This window comes from Artemia sp. Qi Xiang Cuo, chromosome 12, assembly GCF_049724085.1.
Source record: "Artemia sp. Qi Xiang Cuo chromosome 12, ASM4972408v1, whole genome shotgun sequence".
In the NCBI taxonomy this organism is placed as follows: Eukaryota; Metazoa; Arthropoda; class Branchiopoda; order Anostraca; family Artemiidae; genus Artemia; species Artemia sp. Qi Xiang Cuo.
In genome coordinates this window covers 25,133,482-25,152,695 of record NC_142805.1, presented here as the reverse complement: position 1 = coordinate 25,152,695, position 19,214 = coordinate 25,133,482, and positions in this window count along the sequence as shown.

The following is a 19,214-nucleotide window of genomic DNA, read 5'->3' as shown; positions in this document are numbered from 1 at the left end:
CGGAAAGTGCGGGGGGGGGAGCTGTGGCAGGCCGGGCCGGTGGCCGGGACTGGGACATTAAATCATGAAGAAATAACTCTGCCTTGCATATTGAAACTTTATTAATTTTGAGAAAAAATTAAAAAGAAATTCCTACAACCACCCACCCACCTTGTACTATGAATGAATTTGAGTTAATTTATTCAGACCGAGTTGTTTTCTATACTCTATACATTCAACTCGATTTGAAATTAGATAGTGGCTGGGTGGTATTACCTTCACACCATCCTCACGTACATAAACTTTGTCTGATATGGCCGACATGGTGGTTTTATAAACTCTAACTGTGTAGTTTTTAAATTTTAAAGAGTGAATCGCCACGAGTTTCGCTCTTGGGACTAAACTACGTGCCGCACAGTTTCTATTAACACTCATATTGAAATAATTTTTTACAAAGTGTGTAGGTACCCCCTTGAAAACTTGTTTGATATCCTTGTTTCGCGTTTCCACACAGTATACCTTCAGCCCACGAAACACACCACTGGGTATCAGATTGCTTCCCGTTTCATAATTTAGCATTAACAATTGATTTGGGACCTGGCGTTTCACAAGCTCTGGATAGGGATTCATTCCAGTTGTTGTAGTCCTTCCGAGAGCTAATGTACTCTCCATTTTCCAATCATTCAACAAATTTTCAGTTTTAACTTTTAACAGGAGTGAATCAGTGTCTTAAAATACAGTTGAACTTGTCCCTCAATCGACCATTGTACCTTGCATACATTATAATAAAATGACAACATGAGTTTTTTTTTATATTTGCGTTATTGCACTCCCGCCTGCAGTACTTTTATTTAAAATAACGTTTCTTTTCTTGCGATGTAGGAGCACCATATCAGAGTCTATGATTGTGAACGATGTGAAGTTTGGGTCGGCGATGATTGGTTACAATGTCACAGCGACTTCTGTTTCGTACACTTTTGCACATTTTACCGAAGGCTGAGTTCAAAATGAGTTTATAGATTTCCTTTTCAACCTTCGTTTTCGCATGTGAATGTTTACTGACAAAGGTGTCAATAAACGTTCTCATATACGGCTTTTGATAAAATTGGAGGGCCCTATATATCTTTGTGACTGTTAAACCATTGGACACCATCTATCTCAATAGCACTTGATGAACAACGATATTCTGTTTCGGGTTAAGGTCAGCAATAAGCTTTTGCTTTGAAGGCACCCAGTGAATACTACCATCCTCTACTAAAGATATATTGCAGGAACTCAGAGAGTCCTTACCCAACGACCTATTTATGCACGGAAAAACAAAGCCTTTTACCGAGTCATGGATTTCCATGGGTATTTCACCGTCAATTTAAAAAAACCATCCTTGCGCCCCATTCTCCTCAACGGTAGCAATGTTGGGGAAATTCGAAGCACAAGGATCGTTAATACATTTGTAATTGCCACATGGCAAAAAGTAGTGAGACATCGCCAACGGATAAAGGGAATTCATATACAAAACTGAATTCATCGGTGGGCTGTCCGGTCGGATCAGTTTTCATGATACGGTCTCCGTGAAAAACCTACCCTCCCCTCATTGATATCTCTACAAACAGGTGCTAATCCACGTCGGTAATAAGACCTATTTCTTATTTGCTGGTTTTAAAAATCAAGTCCATCACCAGATGAGGAGTGGAAAAATAATACCCTAAATCCAATCCGAATTCTCCTTAGATTTTATCCGTGTTTTTGATCACAATGTCCAAAAGAGTCGATACATCACTAGCCAAGTACAGTTTATAGTAATCCCACCCATTTTTACATCCTCTCTTTGCCCAAAACCTCTTGGGAAACTATCAAAATTGTCGCTTTTCTGTACCTGAATCAATTGACTTAAAGCCTTGGGGAAGAAACTGAAAGAGTCTAAAAAACGGATTTTATTCAGGCAAGTGTTACCCTTATCTACTGTTTTCCATATGAATTCTAGCAGCAGTAGCTTCTCCGATGATTTAGGTATGATATTATAAGAAAAAGAACCATCTATCCATGCGTTATCCCAACACGTTAAAAATATTGTAAAGAACAGAATTAAAACTTATGGGGATAAATTTTTTCCGTTATAATTTCAATTCTGCTTAAACTCGTAAAAAAAAAGAACTCTAGTAGTCCTAGGTGGAGCCTAAGCTATCAATATTTAAAATATTATTTGCATAAAAATAACAGGATTTTGTGTATTAGTTCCATCGGGTTCTTTTTTAGAATATTAGTAATCCTCACCCCCTCCCCCAAAACCAAACCTCCCCCCAACACATTAAAAATATTGTAAAAAACAGAATTAAAACTTATGGGGATAAATTATTTCCCTTATAATTTCAAATCTGCTTAAACTCGTAAAAAAAGAAAGAATTCTACAAGTCCTAGGTGGAGCCTAAGCTATCAATATTTAAAATATAATATGCATAAGAATAACAAAATTTTGTGTATTAGTTCCGCCAGGTTTTTTCAGAATATTAATAATCCTCACCCCCCTCCCCCAAAACCAAAGCTCACCCCAACACATTAAAGATATTGTATAAAACAGAATTAAAACTTATGGGGATAATTTTATTCTGTTATAATTTCAAATCTGCTTAAACTCGTAAAAAAAATTCTACTAGTCCTAGCTGGAGCCTAAGCTATCAATATTCAAAATATAATATGCATAATATGCATAAAAATAACAAGATTTTGTGTATTAGTTCCACCAGGTTTGTTTTCACAATATTAATAATCGTCACCCCCTCCCCCAAAACCAAAACTCACCCCAATACATTAACTATATTGTACATATTTAAATGGACACGTAATGATCAATTTTTAGTCTTAAATAAATATTCCGCACCACCACCCTCCACCCCCTCCAAAATACCAAAGCCCACCTCAACACATTAAAGATATTGTACATATTTAAAGGAGACCCATTGCTCGTTAATCAATTTTTAGCCTTAAATATTAGATATTTCTGCAATGTAGTTAAGAACCATTTTAGCCAAAATACCCTATACCTGAACAGCTGTCACAAAGCGCTTGAATTATGCATTGGTCATGTAGTTCGTTGTCAAACAGAAACCCAATATGATAAGATAGTTAAAAGTAACTATACGAAAAAGGTCTGTTTTTTTTGATAATACATGAATAAAAAATATTCACTCACCAGGATCCTTTTGGAATTTCCATTTCAATACAAATAAATTTAAGAAGAATGGCTATCTATTCAAGTTTTTTTTTTTAACTGATCTAGAAAAACTAATTGCACCTTAATTTATACAGAAAAAACACGATTTTATGACCTCCGGCTGAAACTAGTATTTTTACAAAAAGACTATTAAACCTTTGAATACGCTATATGAAGGTCTCTAGTTTTGGCTATTGAACCTAGAAAAACATGTCTGACAAGTCTTGTCCCGGCTGCGCTAATTGATAAATGACCGTTGTAATGCATGTACCGTTGAAACTGCACTTAATATTAAGTACCCTCCGTATCCGCTCTCTCTGATCGGTTCAGAAAATGGGTGTTGGCACAGAAACCTGTCTGGTAATACATGTACCGTCTGAAGTGCTAGATGCCTGCCCGTGGTAAGGCATATTATGCGATTACTGGTCGGATCTTATACATGGATACTACTTATGTCTTCAGCAGATAAAAAAATAATTGACATTATAATGGATAATCTACTAAAATTTAAAAGAAACAACTTAATAAAAATGAAACCAATAATGAACTTATAAGTTACAAAAAATTAAAACTAATTTGAACTCAACCTCAAAACGAACAGAAATTACTAAATAATTGAAAGATGACGCTGTCTGTCTTGTACTCCAATTATAATTTCTTTTAAACAGTTATTAAAAGAGATGAAACAGTTAAAAGACACAGATATTAGACTTAATAAAAATAAAACCAATATTGAACTTAGAATGTACCCAAAATAAAATTGATATTTTAATCAAACTCACAAGAAATAGAAATTACTAGATATTTGAAGTGGGAACTTTTCCCCTTGCACTCCAATCATAGCCCTATTGTTATCCGCGCTTTACTGAAAGCAATATGTATATATTAAGTAATTTGTCTTTTATTATTATAGTATTAAAAAACAAGTAGAGTATTGAAAGTTCTCAAATTTGTTGCGATTACATTTTCTATTATCAATCTAGTTCCATCAGACTGATATGCACTAAAGTTATATTAATATTTCTTCATTCCCAACATATGTCTTTAAAATTCATAAAAGAGCCAAATAGATTCGTTATTGCAAAACTTCACTGCAAAGAATTCAATGGATTTCTTCAAAAAATTAAACTATTCATTTTCTAAACGTAATTTAGGCACCATTGCTCTATATTTTTAAAAGGAATAAAACTAGAAGAAGAGTAGTGACATAAAACTGTTTCTTTTAACTTGAAAATTTCTTTGATGTGTTCTTGATTGCTATTGGAATTTAGATTATTTATTTTAATTAAAAATTAAACATAAAATGGAGTTAATTTTGATTTTTTATAACATTAACCAAAACGCGGCAAAGAAAAATTACGTCCTAGGACGAATCAATTTCCACAAAAAAATGGTGCTTCCTTTCGCTTCTCTTTCATTTTATAAAATCTAAACTGTATTTCATTGAAAACAATATGTATTTTGAACAGTTTAGTTTTTTATGGCTATATGTTGGATTATTTTTGGGGGAGAGGCCATGATTTTTTGAGGGGTGTGTTAAAACAAAACTTTACAGAACGTATCAAAATTGATTTACATGCTTTTTTTTGGCCATTTTAATTTATTATTAAAATTGAAACCTTTTATTGAGGGGATCGGAGGGGGGGTTGAAACACAATAGCACCTGTCACGCCGGGTGCATTGTTTTGGGGGTTTTGCTCGAGGGGGCTTACAAAAAAACATAACAAATTGCATCAATATTAGTTTATTTGCATTTTTGCATCTTTTTACGAGTAGAATTTAGCCTTCGGGGGATGGGGGTTTGGGAGGGAGGAATGAGCTTTAGCCAGGTAATTACGTTACTCTGGATATGGCCTTCAGTTTTATTTGACAAAAAGTCCATTTTTTATTCCTCTCTTGCTATGAAATCTCTTAAAATGTATATTCCTTTCAGTAAAGCGCGTATAACAATTGCACCATGATTGGAGTGCAAGGGGGTAAATTCTCCACTTCATATATCTAGTAAGTTTTGTTCGTTTTAACTTTGATTATGCTATCAGTATTATTTTGAGTACATTCTAAGGTCATTATTGGTTTTTTATTTTTTTATTAAGTCCAACATCTTTTTCTTTTAACTGCTTTATCTCTAATACTGTTTTAACTCTTATAATAACTGGTTTAAAAAAATTATATTTGGGTAAAAGACCGACAACTTCCTCGTTCAATTAATTAGTAATTTCTGCTGGTTCTGAATTTGAGCGCAAAATTAGTTTTATTTTTGTAGCTTATAAGTTCATTTTTGGTTTCGTTTTTATTAAGTGGTTTCTTTTAACTTTTAGCTGATTATCCATTATAATGTCAATTTTTTTTATTTTACTCTGCTGAAGATATATATTTGCTCTTTACTTTTGTTATAAAAAACTTGTTTTTTTATCAAATTTTCGTTCGTTTTTTATTCATTTTAGTTAAAAAGGAAAAAGAAAAAATAAAAATAGGTGAGATTAATTGAAACTTAAAGTACTTTAATTAGAGCCGATGTTTAAATTAGCCATGGATTTTTAATTAGTAAAACAAAAGCAGTTTTTACAATTAGCGAGTATATTTATTTCAGAAGTTTTTTTTATACGGCCATATCTATTTTTTTTTGGGGGGGGGGGGCTAGAGGGCATGATTGGTTTGTGAGAGGGGGGATACTTTCAAGAACAAAAGCTACCGAAGAACCTAATTGAATGAGCAACTGTTATTTTCCTGTTTCTAAGGTAAAAAAGAAGGTAAAGAATACGGCATTGGACATTACAGTCCCTACCAGCGGTGCTGATCTCCGTTTCTTGGTCCTTCAGCCAGGAGGTGCAATGGACGGTTTCCAAGGGACCTGTTTCTAAGGGACCAAATTAAAAAAAATAATAATAATAATTTCGCATTGATTCAATGAATATTAACCCTGCCAAACCAGTTTTCAAAAATATCTTTAACTCGAGGATAAAATCAACGAACTGTGTATTAGCCTATTAGCTAATTAATCCAACTTAGAGTAAAATACAACGCTAAACGGAAAAACGAGAGATTCAATCAAATTGACTTTTTGGAGGTGTTCTACCTTTTTTCCAAATAAAAAAAAATTGTGCTCGTAGGTTTTGATGGATCACATTATATTTATGAATTTAATACATTTGGAATGAACATAAAAAGCAAATTCTTTTGATGTACAAATTGTTATCATATTTCCTTGTTTTTAGAATTTTGGTTACAATTGAACGAAATTGCTCCTTACTTACAATTCACTACCACGAACTGTTTCATAATATTCATTAAATAAATTAGTAAAAAAAAACCTCTTCGCCTGCTTTTTACAAAGAAATGTTTATTTCTTTCATTTTTTAAGACAAATGTAACAAAACGACTTTTGTAATTTGGAAAACCATAGAAACAATTCATTATTTTCAATTAAATTAAAAAATTACTAGATATATCTTCTATGCAGAAATTAACATAAGCTGGGCGCAAAACCCCTATGCCTTCCCAAGGCCAGAACAAAATTTGCACTTTACTGAAAAAATATAAATGTTTTTACTTTTATAACTTTTGTTTTAGCTTTTATATTTTGATTTGGTTAAAATTTAAGAGCAGAAATGGGAGGGTTGGCGTGGGAGGGTGGCAGGGGAGGGTGGGAGTGGGATAGTGGGCGTGGGAGGGTGGTCGTGGGAGGGTGGGAGTGGAAGGGCGATTAGGTGCCCTCAAATCACTTTCGACTATTAAAAAGCGCATCAGCCCTTTTATTTTCAATCGAATGAGCCCATTTTGGAGTTCCCACGACAACTCCTTCGATACAAAGTGCCCTGATCTAAACAACAACGACAACAACAAATAATACATTAAACCCACTTCGATCTTTACTATAAAAATGTCAAGCATTCCAATCACTTTCGACTATTAAAAAGGGCACTAGGCCTTTCGATTGAGCCCTTTTGGAAACGACAACGCTTTCTATAAGCACCTTATATGCCCCCAGGGCATAAATTACAACACTTACCATACGGTCTGTTAGGGTGGTTGTCATCCTCTAAGATCGAATTTCCAGAACTCTCAACTACGTTAAACAACATGGCTATCTCAAAATTTTGATTGGATGTGTATGGGGAAATGGTGGGCGTGAGAGGGGTTTTAGTCACCTTCCAATCACTTTCGACTATGAAAAAGGGCACAAACCACTCCGATTTCCAATTGAATGGGCTCTTTTCGAAGTTTCTACGACAACTTCTTCGATACGAAGTGCCCTGCTCTAAAGGAAAAAATTAATAAATAATACATTGTGCCAACATCGTTCTTATATGCCCCTAGGACATAAATTAAAACCCTTGCCCAGAGGGTTGTGGAAAAGATGTCCTCCTCTTTACTTAGTCCCCGTTTCTTGTCTTGTTCTCGAGTGTCCCCGTTCTTTACTTAGGCAGCGCGATCCTGCTGCCTATGATTTATACAACAACTTTCTATATAAACCTTATATGCCCCCAGGGCATAACTTACAACCCTTGCACTGAGGGCTCTGAGGGGTTTATCATCCTAAAAGACCTAATTTTCAGAACGTTCAACTACGTTGAACAAAATAGATATCTGAAAATTTTGATTGGATCTGTTTTGGAAAATGGTGGGCGTGAGAGGGGCGTTAGTCACTATCCGATTACTTTCAACTATTAAAAAGGGCACTACACCTTTCAATTTCCAATTGAATGAGCCTCACTTTCAATTTGAAGTTTCTACGACAACGCTTTCAACAAGAACTTTATATGCCCCAGGGCATAACTTACAACCCTTACCCTGAGGGTTGTGGGGGGAGGGGTTGTCATCCTTAAAGACCTAATTTCCAAAACTTTCAACTACGTTGAATAAAATGGCTTTCTAAAAATTTTGATTGGATGGGTTTGGGAAAAGGTTGGCGAGAGAGGGGGGTTATTTGCCCTCAAATCACTTTTGACTATTAAAAGGGTACTGTCCTTTGAATTTAAAATTGAATGAGCCCTTTTTCAAGTTTCTACGACAAAGATTTCAATAAAAACCTTATATGCCCCCAGGGCAAAACTTAGAATCCTTGCCGTGAGGGTTGTGGGTGAGTGTCTTCCTTAATAATTTGTTTTCTACCTGGAAATAAACTACGCTGAGAAAAATGGCTATTTAAAAATTTTTATTGGCTGTGTTTGGGGAATGATGGGCGTGGGAGGGGGCTAATTGCCCTCCAATCACTTTTGACTATTAAAAAGGGCACTAGCCCTTTGAATTTCCAATCGAATGAGGCCTTTTTGAAGTTTCTACGACAACGCCTTCTTTTAAAACCTTATATGCCCCCAGGGCATAGCTTAAAACCCTTGCCCTGAGGGCTCTAGGGGAGTGTCCTCCTGAAAAAAATATTTTCTATCTGGAAATCAACTACGCTGAACAAAATGGCTATCTCAAAATTTTGATTGGATGTGTTTGGGGAAATGATGGGCGTGGGGGGGGGGGCTAGTTGCCCTCCAATCACTTTTGACTATTAAAAAGGGCACTAGCCCTTTGAATTTCCAATCGAATGAGCCTTTTTTGAAGTTTTTACTACAATGCCTTCTATAGAAACCTTATATTCCCCCAGGGCATAACTTAAAACCCTTGCCCTGAGGTTTTTTTATTTGGGGGGGGGGGGGGTTCCTCCTCAAAACATATTTTCTATCTGGAAATCAACTGCGCTGAACAAAATGGCTATCTCAAAATTTTGATTAGATTTGTCTGGGGTAATGATGGGCGTGGGGGGGGGGGCTAGTTGCCCTCCAATCACTATTGACTATTTAAAAGGGCACTAGCCACTTCAATTTCCAATCGAATGCGCCCCTTTTGAAGTTCCTACGACGACTCCTTCTATAAAAACCTTATATGCCCCCAGGGCATAACTTAAAACCCTTGCCCTGAGGGTTGTGGGGGAGTGTTCTCCTTAGAAACATATTTTCTATCTGGAAATCAACTACGCTGAACAAAATAGCTATCTCAAAATTTTGATTGGATTTCTTTGGGGGAATAATGGGCGTGGGGGGGGGCTAGTTGCCCTACAGTCACTTTCGACTATTAAAAAGGGCACAAGCCCTTTGAATTTCCAATGGAATGAGCCTTTTTTGAAGTTTTTACGACAACGCCTGCTATTAAAAACCTTATATGCCCCCAGGGCTTAACTTAAAACCCTTGCCCTGAGGGTTGTGGGGGAGTGTCCTCCTCAAAAATATATTTTCTATCTGTAAATCAACTACGCTGAACAAAATGGCTATCTCAAAATCTTGATTGGATGTGTTTGGGTGAATGATGGGCGTAGGGGGGCGGGGGCTAGTTGCCCTACAATCACTTTCGACTATTAAAAAAGGCACCAGCCCTTTGAATTTCCAATCGAATGAGCCTTTTTTGAAGTTTCTTTGACAATACCTTCTATAAAAACCTTATATTCCCCCAGGGCATAACTTGAAATCCTTACCCTAAGGGTTGTGGGGGAGTGTCCTCCTCAAAAACATAGTTTCTATCTGGAAATCAACTACGCTGAACAAAATGGCTATCTCAAAATTTCGATTGGATGTGTTTGGGGGAATGATGGGCGTGGAGGGGTCTAGTTTCCCTCCATTCCCTTTCGACTATTAAAAACGGCACTAAAAATCTCAATTTCCAATCGAATGATCCCCTTTTGAAGTTTCTACGACGACCCTTTCCGTATGAAGTGCCTTGCTCTAAAGGAAAAACATAATACATAGTACATTTTGCCAACATCGTTCTTATATGACCTCAGGGCATAACTTAAAACCCTTGCCCCGAGGGTTGTGGGGGAGTGTCCTCCACAAAAACATATTTTCTATCTGGAAAGCAACTCCGCTTAACAAAATGGTTATCTCAAAATTTTGATTAGATGTGTTTGGGGTAATGAGGGGCGGGGGGGGGGGCCTAGTTGCCCTCCAATCACTTTTGACTATTAAAAAGGGCACTAGCCACTCCAATTTCCAATCGAGTGAGCTCTTTTGGAAGTTTCTACGACAACTCCTTCGATATGAAGTGTCTGGCTGAAGAAAAAAAGAAGAACACGTTGTGCCTTCTTCGTTCTTTACTTAGGCAGCGCTAGCGCGCTGCCTATGATCAAGATGTCATATATTTTTATATATTTTATATCGATTAATATTTTCATATATACTAAGAAATATTGGTGAGAAATTATTGACGAAATCGTAGTCTCCAAATTTCTATCAGATGCATTTTCGGGAAAATACGCTGTTTGGGGGGGAGGGTATCCACCGTTTGATCATTCTCAATCTTAAAAAGGACACTAGAACTTATGATTGCCAATTCAATGAGTCCCTTCCGAAGTTTAAACGATCACCTTTTCTATATAGACCTTATATTCCCCCAGGGTATAATTTACAACCCTTGCCCTAAGGGCTGTGGAGGGGGGGGGGTTGTCATCCTCAAAGACATAGTTTCTAGGCCTTTCAATTATGTTGAACAAAATGGCTATCTCAAAATTTTCATTGGTTGTGTTTTCAGGAATGGTGGGCTTGGGAGAGAGGTTAGTGGACCTCCTATTACTTTTGACTATTAAAATGAGCCCTAGCCCTTTCAGTTTCCAATCGAATGAGCTCTTTTTGTAGTTTCTACGACAAAAAATGGTCATTTCAAAATTTCTATCAGATGCATTTCGAGAAAATACGACATTTGGGGTGGGGGCTATCCACCCTCCAATCACTCTGAATCTTAGAAAGGGCACTATAACTTCTGACTACTAATCCAATTAGCCCCTTCCAAAGTTTATAAGATGGCCCTTTCTATATATACCTTATGCCCCCAGGTTATAACTTACAACCCTTGCCATGAGGACTGGGGTGGGGTTGTCATCCTCAAAGACATAATTTCCGATTCTTTCAATCCCGTTGTACAAAATGGCCATCTCAAAATTTTGATTGAATGTGTTTGGGGAAATTGTGGGTGTGGGAGGAGGGGCTAGTTGCCCTCCGATCAGTTTCGACTATTAAAAAGGGCACTAGCCCTTTAAATTTCCAATTGAATGAGCTCCTTTCAAAATTTCTACGCCAACAACTGGCCATCTCAAAATTTCTGTCAGATACATTTTGGGAAAATACGAGGTCTGGGTGGTATTCACCCTCCGATCACTCTGAATCTTAAAAAGGGCAGTAGAACTTCTAATTACCAATTCAATGAGCCCCCTCCGAGGCTTATACGATCATCATTTCTATATTTACCTTATATACCCCAGGGCATAACTTAGAACCCTTGCCCTGAGGGCTCTGGAGGGTTTGTCGTCCTCAAAAACATAATTTTCGGATCGTTCATTTAAGTTGAACAAAATGGCTATCTCAAAATTTCGATTGGATTTTTTTTTAGGAAAATGGTCGTCTGAGAAGGGGGGTTAGTTGTCCTTCAATCCCTTTCGACTGTTGAAAAAAGCATTAGCCCTTTCAAATTCAATCGAATGAGCTCTTTTTGAAGTTTCTACGACAACAAATGGCCATCTCAAAATTTCTATCAGATGCATTTCGGGAAAATACGAGGTGTGGTGGGTATCCACTCTTCAAAAACTCTGAATCTTAAAAAAGGCACTAGAACTTCTGATTACCAATACAATGAGCCCCCCCCCCCCCACCCGAGGGTTATACGATCACCCTTTCTATTTATTCCTTATATGCCGCCGGGCATAACTTAGAACCCATGCCTTGAGGGCGCTGGGGGGGGGGGCTGTCATCCTCAAAAACATAATTTCTAGACCTTTCATTTACGTTGAACAAAATGGTTGTCTCAAAATTTTGATTGGATGTGTTTGGGAACATGGTGGGTGTAGGAGGGGTGATAGTTGTCCTCCAATCACTTTCGACTATTAAAAAGGGCACTACCCCTTTCGGTCTCCAATCGTATGAGTCTTTTTCGTAGTTTTTACGACAACAAATGGCGATCTCAAAATTTCCAACAGATGCATTTCGGGAAAATACGAGGTGTGCGGGGGAGAGGTTATCCACCCTCCCATCACTCTGCATCTAAAAAAGGGCATTTAAATTCTCAAAAAGGGCACGATCACCCTTTCTATATAAACATCATACGGCCCCAGGGCATAACTTACAACCCTTGCCCTGAGGGCTGTAGGCGGGTTGTCATCGTCAAATACATAATTTTCGAACCTTTCAACTACGTTGAACAATATGGCGATCTCAAAATTTTGAATGGTTGTGTTTGGGGAAATGGTTGGCGTGATAGGGGGGTTAGTTGCCCTCCAATCAGTTTCGACTATTAAAAAGAGCACTAGCTCTTTCAATTTCCAATCGAATGTACCCCTTTTGAAGTTTTACGACAACTTCTTCGATACGAAGTGGTCTTGTCTAAAACCAAAAAAAAAAATAATAATCATAAAAATAAATAAATGATACATTGCGCCCACATTGCTCATTAGTTAGGTAACGCTACTGCGCTGCTTATGATAATAATGCTTCCTTTTTATGGACTACATGTATGTTTAAGGACCAATGGTAAACGTTAGATCAAAATAGGTTCTAAGACTAAGAGGCCAGGGGTGCCAATTTAGGAAGGGTAGGGTAATTTTCCAGAACCAGTGATTTTGTATGCATCCTGCACCCCCCCCCCCTCCCGCCATATTTTGAAAAATGATATCAATCACCTCCCCTACATCTTTGTGAATTGGTACCGTTGTCAGAGGTTCTATAGGTCCCTTTTTCAATAATTTTCAGATTTTTCTTCAGCAATAATTTGGCCTTTTTTGGGCAATAATTGTTATTTCAGAGGCAAGATGCTAGAATGGAAATATTCTTGATGCTTGATCTATTTTTTACCTATAAAAGCACTCTATCTTTAAATGTTAATTCACACGAATACTACTACTACTACTACTAACAAATCTTTACAGCACCAAGCCACCCGAGGCCAACACAGCTACACACGCTCCTCCTCCATCCCAATCTATTCAAAGCTCCCCTTTTACACCCTCCCAGGAAGCTACCATTTCCTTTAAATCTTTCTTCATGACGTCCTCCCACCCCAGACGACGACGACCTGCTTTCCTTTTTGCCCTAGACGGTTGGCTGTAAAGGATAATTTTCGGCAATCTGACATTTTTCATCCTCACAATGTGCCCTAGCCATCTCAGCTTTTCTTTCATTATATCCCTAGAAAGCGGGATTGAACGAAATTTTTCATACAGCCTTTTTCACACTGTTTGAAATATGATCAGTCAGCCGGGTACCCAGAACAACCTGTAGGCAATTTCTCTGGAAAACATTTAGCAAATCTCCATCTCTTTTTAGGAGCGCCCATGCTTCAGAACCATATTTGACCACTGTCATCACTGCAGCTGCTAATATTCTGATTTCGATTTGCAGACTTACCTTCCTATTCTTCCAAATTCTGTTTAACTATGAAAACCACCTTGAGCCTTGGCTATTCTACTTTTAACAACTTCACTGATCCCACCGTTTTTACTAATAATAGTACCAAGGTAAGTGAAGCTGCCCATCTGATCAATCTTTTTGTTACCCAACGTCACCTTTTGACCTTCACTCATTCCTAGTCTCAGTGACTTAGTCTTCTTGACATTAATTTTTAAACTTATTCTAGCACCCTGAAATTGCAAAACCTCTAAATTTTATTCATTTTGCTCACACTTTCATCTAGGATGCTTAAATCATCAGCATAATCTAAGTCCAGGAGAGTTTCATTTGATTCCGTAGTCTCCCATTGCCTTTCCTGTGCTCCTTAAGACAAAGTCCACCAATTGATGCATATATAGGGGGATAGATGCTTAACTCCTGATTTAACACAAAAACACCTCCTAATCTCATTTCCTACCTTAAACGCAGCAGTGTTATTCTCGTACATAGCACTAATCACTTTAATGTATTTGTCTGGTATACCATACAAGGATAAGACCTTGCTAAAGCTCTTCTATCAACAGAATCAAACGCTTGCACATAATCTATAAGACTGAGAACCAAAGGTGTTTGACAACTCAGGCACTTCTCAATTATTAACTTAGAGTGAAAATTTGGTCGACACATCCTCTACCTTTTCTATAACCGCACTGTTCTTCTCTTAAAACTTTGTCTACAGCCTGTCTCAGTCTAAAAAGTATCATATTACTAAGTAATTTGCTACCTACAGAGACCAGATTAATGCCTCAATAATTAAAACATTCACTCTTATCACCTTTCTTATACAGTGGTTTAATTAAAGGTTTCCTAAAATCGTTAGGTACTTCCCTTTTTCAAAAATCATATTCATAATCTTCAGTAACTTGTTTCTAACCTTAGAGCCACCACATTTAAGAAACTCATTTACCACACAATCAGCACCTGGAGCCTTATTATTTTTTAGTCCTTTTAGTACTGTCGCTAATTCCTCCTCACAAAACAAATCTTCCTTCAGATCCAAGGCATCAAAAAATTTTTTATTTTCCTCTATATCTCTTCCTTCAACTCTATCTCGGTTAAGCAAATTCTCAAAGTGTTCGGCCCATCTCTCTTTAGTTTTTTCCTTATGACTAATTGCGGCCCCATTCCTATCTTTAACTGGGCCAAGTCTGCATAGAATCCTCCCTCTCAATTTGTTAACATGCCAGTACAATATTTCACTATTATACTGTCAAGATGCATCTTCCAGATCCTTGACAATTTATTCATGGCCGCCTCCACTTCCCACCTCCTTAGTTCACATTTTATTGTTTTCTCCACTTTCTTTACATTCCTTTTGTTTTCATATGATCTATCACTCAGATAATTTTTGTATAAGTCCCTTCTCCTCTCCATTAAGGATAAAGTAATATTTCTAGCGGCAGTCCAAACTTTCTTCCCGAAGACACCATAAGCAACTTCACAAATTATTTTCTAAAATTATTCCAACCATCTTCTACATTATCAAATTTTACGTTTATTTACTTTTAAACTCTCAAGTTTAGTATTCAAATGTTCCTGGAAATTTTCTCTCAAATTTTCTTCCTTGAGTCTTTTAACATCATAACTTCCCGGAAGGTAGTTTACCCTTCCGAAATTTCAGCTTTAAATTAACCCTAGACACTATCAACTATAACATAATCAATAAGGTTTGCTGTCTTACCATCACATGAACACCGTGTTAACTTATGGGCCATTTTATTACCAAACACCGTATTTGTTATAACTAGATTGTTATACCTAAGAAATTGCAGAAGTTTGTAGCCATTACTGTTTTCTTTTCCTACAGCAAGTTTACCTAGGCTAGGATACCATATATTCCTATTTCTACCGACCTGGGCGTTAAAATCTCCTAGTAAAAACATCATATTTGTGCCTAGGAAACAATTCCATATCACCTAATTTAATGCTTCCTATAAGTCCTAATTTCATACTCCTAATAAGTCCAGTTCAAATCGTCTGAATTCGTCAGTTAAAATGTCCCTTCAATAGTCATGTTTTAACGTCGTAACATTCCAAGTTCGAATTTTCATGTTCCTTAAATCATTGAAATTATTTTGGTCTCAGGAAAAGCAATGATCCCGGATACCAGTGCAGGACGGGGATCACATATCTTCTCAAGTCTACACCGAATAATAAAAAAACAAATATAAATAATATAATTAAAATCATGAAACATATTGTTATAAGTTATATATAATTGTACTATTATATAATTTTTTTTTTTTTAACACAAAATTCGGTCCTCAGGTTCTGTAAGCAGCCTAATGGAGTCAATTTTACTATCAAAGACAAATACAATTGTCATATAGCCGGTATTTACTTAGTACCTATTTCAGTTAATGTCGCTTTAGTTCAAATTATCTTCATCACTAAATTTTTAACTCGTTATTCCTTTCCCCGGGGGCAAATAATATCATACTTTTTATTACCACAATATTTATGTAGTTTCCCTGTTCTCGTGGTATGGCTAGCAATTCACACTTGTCAAACTATCATGTTCCGTTGAAAAACCGTTACATTTCCGAGGAAAACTGTTTAAAATTTCCTAGAAAACCGTTAAACGATCATAAAATACAGTTTTTTCAAGAGTTTCACGCTCTATTATTTATTCTTAATATATTTAATCCTTAGAATGTATTTGTAAATCGAATTGAAGAAATCGAACTTGGAATGCCAGATTTCCAGACCATGTCAAACTCTCTTTTAAATGTAGCCAGGCCTACCGATTTGGGATATTGAAATTAAAAATATAGTTAAGGGTTGTTAAGGGGTTCAAAATTTGTGGAATGCTACAAACAGAAAATGAAGAAAAATTCACCAATATGATGGTTAAGTGCCAAAGATATCCCTATAAGAAATCCCCTTGGCCCGTCTTAGGTCCAATTGTACCTGAAAACTGCAATTTTCTGACATTTTTATTTTGGTTCTTTCAAAGGTTATAGGGTTGTATCACATTTTCGTCTGTGTTACCATGTTGGATCATGAATATAAATTAAATTCAAAAAGTCCTTGTAACTGAAAGTAAAGAGTAACATTAAAACTTAAAACGAACACGAATTATTCCGTATATGAGGTGGGCTGCCCCTTTTACAACCCCCGCCCCTTATACCAAAGTCTTAATGAATCTTTAAAAATACTCCTCATTCAACAGCCCTTGTGTCTGAGCAGTCTTTCTTGAAAAAAAAAAGTGACAAAAAGTCAAACTTTAGCGTAAAGTGCCAGGGCTGGAAAACGGGTAACCCCCTTCCATTGCAATGTTATTCCTTAATTTCAGTTGAAAAGAACTTGCTTTTTTATCTAATTTTTGACCGTTTTTTAAATCAAGCCAGGAAATTCCCTTTCCCCCGTTTAAAACTTCCCCTGGAGAATTCCCCCAGAAAGTTTCCTCCCACAAAAAATTATCTCCGTGGAAAATCCTCCCCTGCAAAGGTAGCACCGGCACAATCAAAGACTAACAAACTTAGGTCTCCCCACGACTTGAAACATACTAATTTCATCTTGGCTTTCTTTTATTTTTAGATAGATAAATTAACAAGTGAAGATATAGTACCACATTTTATAAAAACAGCTAATCCACATAAACCTTGAAAATCAGTTTTTTTTTTTTTTTAATTAACTGCAAAAACAATAGTCGCATGGGAAACTCTATTGCCAAGCTTGGTATAAACAGATGAGATCTGTCAACTTTTAATATACAGTTAAGAATATTTGAATAGCTAAAACATCTGATAAGATTTAAAGTCGGTTTTCTATAGAGAGAACGAATTGATCCTTTGAGATTTTGTTTCTAGCCAGTTGGATGTTTTATAAGAAATATTTCTGGGATGGGCTTCCTACGACAGTGGGTAAGAATAGAAACTAGGTAAAACACATTTACTAATATAAATGAATAAATAAATCTTAAAACGAGTAAAACTTAAACTTAATAATAGAATCAAAATTAAAACGAACAAAAATCACTACAAACAAGAGTTTGGCTACTCACCCCTTCACCTCCCCTAACTATAAAAGTCTAAAGCCTGCTCTGTCATTTGCGTTTTATTGAAAACTATATGTCTTGAACAGTGGTTGGAAATAAATAATAAAATTAAACTTAATATTTGAAATATATTGACACTGATTGCTGAATATTCAGCAATTCAAGATTTTAAGTAAAATAGAAAATATTTGTAATATAAGTAATTTTCATTAAAGCGTAAATGACGCAGTCCTGGGAGATTTGGGGGACTTTGTATCCCTGAAGGCATAGTAACAAGACCTTTTGACTTTTTTGAACAAAAACACTTTTTCAAAATTGTATTAGTGATGAAAGAAGGGAGCATCTAAAAAGGGCAAAAAGGCTAATTGCCCTTGAATATGTCTTATACATCTCCTGAAGTTTTCAACATAATATCCTCAGCCATTCCTTATATATTGTTGATACGTTTTTCTGACAATCAGCACGCACACAGTCTGTTTTATTGTATTCGGCACACACCCCTCTCCTCTCAAAAGCTCCAGGGGGTATGTCATCTCTACGCATAGTTACTTGAGCTTTTGACTATTTTGAACAAGAAGTCAAAATATTGATTGAATATTTTTGGAGGCAGAGCGACAAAAAAGGATGAGTGAGTTTTTTGAAAAAAAAAAATGAGTGAGGGGCTGACAGCCTTCCAACCACTTTTAAATATCCCCCTCAACATGACCCGAAAGTTTCAACTTGGTACCTTCAGCCGTTCTTAAAATATTACATATCCTCCTTTTTGATAAACTGGAGGCACACAGTATCATTTGATTCAGTATAACATACCACTCAACATTCTCCAAAGTTTCACCTTAATGCCCTTAGCCTTTTCAGATATACCCAGAATCAAATATTTCCCCTTTTTCTAATGATAAATCCGGAATATAAACAACGGGTGAATTGCATAATTTACAATCCTTTCCCCGGGGCTATGGTGACATGGCATCCCTGGAGGTATTAGACCTTTTGACTATTATTCACACGAATCCTCTTTTAATAATATACGACTAATGGCTCAATGTGGACACTCTGGAAGAAAAACACACGTGCATGCATTATAATGCTTCATTGAAAATGTAAAAAACTTTATATTTTGTAAAATATCGGTTTCAGGCTGTCATACACCTGAAACTTCAATGTATAAATTTCCCTATATATAGGGAGTAATTTTACCCCTATATATAGGGAGTAAATAGGTGGGGGTAATTTTACCCCCACCCCTATATATAGGCTAGGCTACCAATTCAGGGTATATATTTGCACATTAGGGGGGTGGGGGTAAAGTTTAACTTACCTCCCCTTTACATCACAAATAAAATTTACCCAAAATGTGCAAATATATATCCTGAATAAAAATGCATTTCTGACAAAAATGATTATTAAATTTGGAAAGAGCATAGAAAAAGGCATCAAATGGTAGGCTATGTTTACTTTATTTGTAAGTCAATAATATGATTTGCAAAAAATTTACCCAAAACTATCCTAGCTAACGTATTTTCCTGGGAGAGCACCATTATCCTCACTATTTTTCTTGTTTTTCAATATTTTGTCTTTCCTACAAGTCTTGAAAATTATTTATAAAACAAAC